This window comes from Somniosus microcephalus, chromosome 2 (assembly GCF_052327205.1).
Source record: "Somniosus microcephalus isolate GS21.2 chromosome 2, FLI_Smic_1.0, whole genome shotgun sequence".
Classification (NCBI taxonomy): domain Eukaryota; kingdom Metazoa; phylum Chordata; class Chondrichthyes; order Squaliformes; family Somniosidae; genus Somniosus; species Somniosus microcephalus.
Genome location: NC_140988.1, coordinates 171,169,614 through 171,178,082, shown reverse-complemented (window position 1 = coordinate 171,178,082; position 8,469 = coordinate 171,169,614). Strand labels below are relative to the sequence as shown.

Genomic DNA, 8,469 nt, shown 5'->3' with positions numbered 1-8,469 from the left:
ATATTTTGGAAAAAAGATAAACTGCAGGATCACAGCAACACAACAAGAAACCAAAACATATACCGGAATGATATTTACTGAAATCGGACATAAAAACATGAAATGCTGGAAATACTCAGCAGGTCAGGCAGCATCTGTGGAGAGAGAAGCAGAGTTAACGTTTCAGTTCGATGACCTTTCATCAGAACTGGAAAAAGCTAGAGATGTAACAGGTTTTAAGCAAGTGCTGGGGCAAGAACTGAGAGTTCATTAAAAAAAATCCGTTCGCACCTTACACATGATTGGGTTTCTTTTCCTTCAGGGTAAACACGGCGAAGTTCATTAGTTCACTACAAGTACTGTCACTTGCTCTCAGACACTAAGCTGCTAGGTGTGGTCTCACGGTATAGCGGGGGAATCTCTGCTGCGACCCGCGCGTCTTGTTGTGGCCCGCTGTGCGTGTGACGTCAGCGGCTAGTGGCGGGGTCCGGGGAGGCGCGGATTGGAACTCGGCCCTGGGAGCCCGGAGCGCGCCGAACAGGTGAAGCGCCGCTCGGTGAGTGTCTTCCGCAGCCCCAACATTGTACCGGCTGCTGCTTCCCCCCCCCCCCATCCTCCTCTGGTGCTGCAATGGAGGAAAGCTAAGGGACCCGTTAGATTTTCCCAAGAGGTGTTTTGTGTGGGTTTAAAACATATTTTTTGGGGAGGGGGGTAAAAAGTAATCTTGTAGGGTCTCGCAGATACAACAGGAGCTGTTGTGCGCTGCTATTCTTTTACAGAAAGATAAAGTCGTTTGAATGTGAGAGCGCGCGAGAGAGAGAGAGTGAAACAAAAGTGAGATGGTGAAATCAGACCCGAAGTATAGAAGCTCAAATCTCGGCGATTTATACCAGGTTCTTAGCCTCCGGATTATTTGCCTGTAAACCAGGGTTGAATTTTGCGTTTTTTTTGGTGGATATTTGTGCAATTTATTTAAATATCAAAGTGCAAGGTTTACGACGGAAACGTTTAAGTGTAAGGGAAGCAGTGATTCCCACATCACTGGTAAAATCTTTAAACTTTGAGATTGTTCAAACATTGACCAAAGCCCCAGCGGCTAGGTCGGGGAATAGAGATTAGACGATTTCCTATACTTGTTAACCACTTATGTTAACATCTACTGAAAGCGATGTACAGGTACCACGAAGACGCCGTATAATTCCCAGTGTTCTACACTTTTGCCCTAGTCTTTAAGAAAAGGAAACTTAATGTAACCGAGGTAAAGTTTTGTATTTTCTGCAACCACATCTCCTGAAATATTTCTTGTCCTTTTTTTAAAGGGATAGTCTTGAATTTTTTGGAGCTTCAAAAGTTGTCAATTTCGTGATACGTGTAAAAATTACTCATTTTGATGCGGGTAATGTGGTTTGGTAATTTTTTAAAAAAGGCAAACGGTCTTCATGCTTTAAAGTAAAAAAAAAAAATAGACTTTTTTAAATAGCGATATTTTTCACCAGATCAGCCTCAGCGGCCTTTGGGACAATAGTTGATCTCTTCCCTGTTCCATCGTCACATGCATACATTTCTTTATTTGCTTTTTAAAAGACGTTTCTGCTTATTGATTAAATGTGATTTTTTAAAATTGTCATTTGACAGTGAGATATGAACAATGGAGATGATAGGTTGCTGTCTTTTATGATGGAAAGGACAGGGATAAATGGAAATGGCAGAGATAAAATGCCTCTTTTGATAAAGTTCCATACAAAACTCTAAGCTGTGGGGATGGATAAGGAAATGGTTGAAGGATAGGAAGCACGATGTTCTCGCTGGAGAAGTTATCAGTGTGAGGGGAATAATTGTGGGGTGCCTTAGGACTTGGTGCTGGGATCACTGCTATTTCTAATTTACACGAATGACCTGGATTCAGAAACTCTATGCAAAGCGGTCAGATTTGTAGATAATACCGAACTAGGTGGGGCAGTGGAATTGGAGGAGGCAGCCCAGAAATTGCAAAATGAGTTGGACAAGATATGTAAGTGTGCAGTACAATCAGATGAAATTTAATGCAGAGAAGCTAAAGTGCTACACATATCAAGGGAAAATAGATGACACACATACTCCATGAATAATGCAGAAATAGCTAAGGATGAAGCTGAAAGAGATCTTAGGAGTCTCTGTAGTCTTGGTGTCTAATCAGTACGGAGCACCAATAAACAAAGCTAAATAGGATGTTGAACGACCTAGTCAAAACAGTAGCGTAAGTCAGAGGAGGTAATGATCTAGCTTTATAGTGCTCTGATAAGATTGCACCAGTTTTGGTTGCCAAGAAATGAGACATTTAAACACTGCAGTCAATGTAGAAAAGAGCTACTAGACTGATACTCCACCTCCGCCTCAGTTATGAGGAGAGACCAGAGAAACCCGGGCTTTTCAGCATAGAGCAGAACTGTAGGAGATGTGATTTTATAGAGATATACAAAATTAAGGATATAGCAAAATTTTACTTTAAGTTAAACTGCTTGAGTAGAATAAGGGGTCATGTATTCAAACTAAAAAAATGTAACTTCAGAACTCCTAGCAAGAAGTTCATCATGCAGAGTGACATGAAATCATCTTCCAGATAGAGCAGAGGTAGCAAAAATCCTGGAATCATTAAGAAACAATTGGATGCTACAATGTTGGTTTAGGGGAGGGGCTTTAGGAACTCTGGATGGTTGAACTAAAATCAGTTGAATGGCCTTCCTCATCTGTAATTCTCTTGTTATCTTGCCAAAAGAATAAAAGCAAACATGATGCAAATCTGAGGGAATATGAATAGAAAATGATTAGACTGTAAGTTTGTTTCCTTGACATCTTTGGAATGGTGATGGATGTTTGTACAGTCAGCACCCCTAGCTGAGTTTTATGTTCGAGAAATGGCTTCTTCCCCAGTTGTACATTCCTCAGATTTTCTCTCAACTACGAGTTAAAAGTGGGAAATATAAAGTCGCTCTGATTACCATTAAGAAATGAGTTGAAATCAGACCGGTTGCAGCATCTGATCTGGGTAACATAAATGTCAAGTGGTATGATAACTATGGAAGATTCAAATTGTGGCGGTATTAGGTTATTTAGTGTTTCAGATAACTCTTGTGTTCATTGTCAAGGACCACTCCCTTAAGTGAAACATTGCTCTCCATGAATAGAAGTGTGACCTTGTATGCCCAATATCTGGTAATATAACATTCTCAGGAGTTAAACAGAAACCATTTCTTGCTGTAAATTGCCTATTCAAATTGCCACAACCCCTGATGTTTTCCTAACCTTCTAATACCAGAAGAATAAAATATTCTGAAATAACAACAGAAAATGCTGGAAATACTCAGCAGGCCAGGCAACATCCGTGGAGAGAGAAACAGGGTTAACGTTTCGGGTCTGGGACCCTTCATCAGAACTGGAAAAGTAACAGATTTTAAGCAGGTGCAGAGACGGAGGGGAGGAAGGAATTGAAAGAACCTGCTGTGAAAATGTTGCAAATGGGAATGGCAAAATCATGCTGCATGAAAAATGGGGGCAGGGATTATTGGCCCTGAAATTAGGATCGGGGGCTTGCCACGCGTGCAAGCCCCCGATGTGCACTCACCCTGCGCACCGACATCTGAAGCCCGGGCCTGCTCGCATTTCCTGTCACTGGCCTGGTTCAGATGTCGGCGCGCTGTGCTTACCTGATCCAGCGGCGTAGTTAATGCGATGTGCCAGCTGGGATCAGGTGAGCACTGTGCAGCTAATCAGGGGAGGGGAAACTCATTCATGAGTTTGACAGTAAGAGCTGTCAAACTCATGAAACGTATGGGCTGCCAAAACACTACTTTAACTTTAAATAAAATTTAAAAAAACATCCCACTGATTATATTAACTATAAATAAGTTTAAAAAAATGTTTTAAACAATTAATCAATTTTTTGAAAAAAATATAGGGTCTAAAACTAAACTTACCTTACTGTAAATTCTTTAAAAATAACAAACCTGTGGAAAAATAATTTCTACATTGTACTAAAAGCCCACTTAACTGAAAAACGAAATACTTGCGTCTGGTTTTTCCACGTGTAAAGACCGGAGGCCTTTACACGCGCGCAACTCTGGGGGGGAAAAAAAAAAGAAGGAATTTCACTGCGCACGCGCTGCCTGTGCAGTCGCGCGCGCTCTGCCTCTTAACCCCTTGGGTCAGAGGACAGGAAATGCCGGTTTTCAGCGCATGCGCTGTGCATGCTGAAAACCGGCAATTCCTCTGGGCACACGCGTGAGTACCCCGTCCGTACTCACGCGTTGTGCCCGGAATTACTGGGCCAATATCTGAAATTGTTGTACTCCATGTTGAGTCCGGCAGGCTGTAAAGTGCCCAATCGAAAGATGAGGTGCTGTTCCTCGAGCTTCATTAGAACAATGTATTAGGCCGAGGACAGAGAGATCAGAGTGGGAGTGGTGGAGAATTAAAGTGACAGGCGACCGGAAGCTCAGGGTCACCCTTACGGACTGAACGGAGGTGTTCCGCAAAGCGGTCGCCCAATCTGCGTTTGGTCTCCCCAATGTAGAGGAGACCGCATCGTGAGCAGCGAATACAGTATATTAAATTGCAAGAAGTACAAGTAAATCGCTGTTTCACCTGGAAGGGGTGTTTGGGGCCCTGGACAGTGGGAAGGGAGGAGGTAAAAGGGCATGTGTTGCATCTCCTACGCTTGCACGGGAAGGTGCCAGGTGAAGGAGCAGGGCTGTTGGGGGTGATTGAGGAGTGGACCAGGGTGTCGCGGAGGGAGTGGTCCCTTCGGAATGCTGAAAGGGGAGGTGAGGGGAAGATGTGTTTGGTGGTGGGATCACGTTGGAGGTGGCGGAACTGGCGGAGGATGATCCGTTGAATGTGGAGGCTGGTGGGGTGAAAGGTGAGGACAAGGGGAACCCTATCGTGGTTCTGGGAGGGAGGGGAAGGGGTGAGAGCAGCAGTGCGGGAAATAGAACGGACACGGTCAAGGTCCGTGTCAACCACAGTGGAGGGGAATCCTCGGTTGAGGAAAAAGGAAGACATGTCGGAAGCACTGGTATGGAAGGTGGCATTGTCCGAACAGACGCGGCGGAGATGGAGAAACTGGGAGAATGGAAGAGTCCTTACAGGAAGCGGGGTGGAAGGAAGTGTAGTCCAGGTAGCTGTGGGAGTCGGTGGGCTTGCAGTGGATGTTAGTCGAAAGCCGATCGCCAGAAATGGAGACGGAGAAGTCAAGGAAGGGAAGAGTCGGAGATGGACCATGTGAAGGTGAGGGAAGGGTGGAAATTGGAAGTAAAGTGAATGAACTTATCTAGTTCAGGGCGAGAGCAGGAAACGGCACCAATACAGTCATCGATGTACCGGAAAAAGAGGTGAGAGAGGGGACCAGAGTAGGACTGGAACAAAGAATGTTCCACATATCCCATGAAGTAGCAGGCATAGCTAGGGCCCATGCAGGTTCCCATAGCAACACCTTTAATTTGGAGGAAGTGAGTGGAGTCAAAGGAGAAGTTGCTCAATGTGAGAACAAGTTCAGCCAGGTGGAGGAGGGTGGTGGTGGATGGGGACTGGTTGGGCCTCTGTTCAAGGAAGAAACGGAGTGCCCGAAGGCCGTCCTGTTGGGGATGGAGGTGTAGAGGGATTGGATGTCCATAGTGAAAAGGAGACGGGATGGGGAATAAAATACTCTGTCGGTGTGATTTAAGCAATATACCAGATCTCGGTTTATTGAAACTAAAGACTGAACAATAGCAAACTCAATAAAGTAGACTTTGTTTGATTTATTGAAGTTTTAACTTTTACCTCCGATATATAAAAATAAAATACAACGCATTGCTAACTCTCGTAATACTGAACCCAGAGCAATGTCTGTAACAAAACTTGCTCGTGAAATTTTGTCTCCTTGTGTGGACCCTTTGCATGTTTGCTTCTACATTGATTGAACCAGAACTGCTAAAAATTCTTTTGTAGGTTGGCTCAGCTTTATCCCTGTTCAAACTGAAACAAAAGATGTTAGATAGGCAACTTTCAACTTTAAATAAAGCTGTCAAGCATCTATAGAATTTAAAACCCAGAAACAGTTTTCCACCATGGAATTGTACCCTGTGGTTTTAAAACAGACTCAAAATAGATGAATTGATCTTCCCATGAGCAGGTTTAACTATTTCTAACACTTGGATGGATTGCGTATCCTCATTTCCTGCTTGGCTTCAGAACAATGTGAGCAGCCTGTTTCCATAGAAACGTAGATGTTTGCAGCGCAAAAGGCAGACCATTCGGCCCATTGTGTCTGTGCTGTGCCCAACCCCCCCCCCCCCCCCCACCGCAGCATCAATGTCTGCTTCAAATATTTATTGACTTTCCCTTGTGGCAAAGCATTCCATGCTCTACTAAATCTCTGCATAAAGATACTTCTCTTAACCTCCCTCTCCATGTCAATTTTAAATGGATGATTCCTTATCACTAATTCCCAAACCAGAGGAAATTGTTTCCCTCTTTACACTATATCAAAATCCTTCATAATTTAAAAGATCTTTTATATGTTGCCGTGGCCTTCTCTGCTTCAGTGGAGATAATTCTTGTATCTTGCGTCTTTTCTTATGCTTGTAGTTTCTCATTACTGGTGCGATGCAGGTGAATCTGTTCTCTACACTATGGCTTTAATGTCTTTTCTATAATGGTTGTCCAAATCTGTCCAAACCACACTTTGCAACTTTGGTGTCATATTTGACCCTGAAATGAGCTTCCGACTACATATCCACAGCATAACTAAGACTGCCTATTTCCACCTCCGTAACATCGCCCGTCTCCGCCCTTGCCTCAGCTCATCCACTGCTGAAACCCTCATCCATGCCTTTGTTACCTCTAGACTTGACTATTCCAACGCACTCCTGGCTGGCCTCCCATATTCTACCCTACGTAAACTTGAGGTCAGTCCAAAACTCGACTGCCCGTGTCCTAACTCGCACCAAGTTCCATTCACCCATCACCCCTGTGCTCACTGACCTACGTTGGTTCCTGGATAAGCAATGCCTCATTTTCAAAATTCTCATTCTTGTTTTGAAATCCCTCCATGTCCTCGCACCTCCCTATCTCTGTAATCTTCTTCAGCCCCATAACCCCCTGAGATATCTGCGCTCCTCTAATTCTGCCCTCTTGAGCATCCCTGATTATAATCGCTCAACCATTGGCCGTGCCTTTTGTTGCCTAGGCCCTAAGCTCTGGAATTTCCTGGTTAAACCTCTCCGCCTCTCTACCTCTCCTTCCTCCTTAATACGCTTCTTAAAACTTACCTCTTTGACCAAGCTTTTGGTCACCTGCCCTAATTTCTCCTTATGTGGCTCAGTGTCAACTTTTTTTTTTTGTCTTTTAATACTCCTGTGCAGCGCCTTGGGACGTTTTACTACGTTAAAGGCGCTATACAAATACAAGTTGTTGTTGTAAATCTTCTGTGGCTGAACCAACGTTTTGTGCAAATTTTATCATAACCTCTTTACAGCTGTACTTTGCCTCTATTTCTAAAACTCCAAAATGCAATATTTACTTGTTATTTACCTGCAGTTTCAATGAATAATAATTCATTTAATCTCCCATGGTATGTTTGTTCAGCTCCACCCTTCAGTGTCTTTCCATTGAATGTATATTCCTCTTTTTTTTTGCATATTCTACTAATCTGTTTAGATTCTCCTGAAGTCTTTTACAGTCCTCTTTGCTTGAAACAGCCCCTACTTTTGTCATCAGTAAATTTTAATATTGTGCTCCATAAGATCAAGACCAATATCGTGAACAAAAATGGACCCAGCACTGGCCTCTGAGGTACATAATTTCCAAACTGAGCGGCACCCGCTAACGGTTACACTGACCCTTTGTTGTCCATCAATCAGCTTCCTATTCATGCTGCTACGACCTTTTCTCTTTGCACTATACGCCTGAATCGACAGGAGGCCTAGATTCCAGGCAGGTTAAATGTGGATTCAGCTTGCAGTGAGTACATTACAGTAGCCTAAAATGGACTGCATTTTCCCCAAGGTGGCTTATATAAATAAATATATCAAATAGGAACAGATTCACAAGTTGCTGCAGCTGTAATGTTTGTTCTATTGCTGGTGAATAGACAATAAGCAGTATTCTTAGGGCCACTGAATTAGCATATATATTTCTATTTTTGGTGCTAATATTCAAATTGTCTTTTAGCAAGACTTTGTTACGGTTATGATAAAGCATAATTTGAAAATCAATAATCCACTAGTTCATTGTGGTGCAGTGTATTGAGATGTTTTACCAATCTATTGGAAAATACTGAGGAAAACTTGATTTGGCTGTTTTGAGCCTGTGCAGTGCTTGGTACTGAAGTACTTGTGACCTAACAGTTGGAGTTCAGAAAAGATAAGAACATTTTCAAGATTTTTGTTAAAGTACCAGCTAAGGGATTTATTGTGATGGAGGCCATTTTGAGGGAAATTCTTTTGCGAGGTCTTCTATTTGTATTTTTGAGTG

General features: G+C 43.1%; 1 protein-coding gene across 17 annotated transcripts in view; it reads left to right on the top strand.

The window, feature by feature from the left end:
* The first annotated feature begins 393 nt into the window (after positions 1–393).
* LOC147123101 (prominin-1-A-like) overlaps positions 394–8,469 on the top strand; it is a 240,309-nt gene continuing 232,233 nt past the window's right edge. For 8 of the 17 annotated variants that reach the window (XM_085966404.1, XM_085966387.1, XM_085966450.1 and 5 more), the window contains exon 1: positions 394–535. The gene's annotated coding sequence lies outside the window, so the exon portion shown is untranslated. The remainder of the gene's footprint in view (positions 536–8,469) is intronic. The other 9 variants (XM_085966420.1, XM_085966466.1, XM_085966365.1 and 6 more) reach the window with 2 other exon arrangements.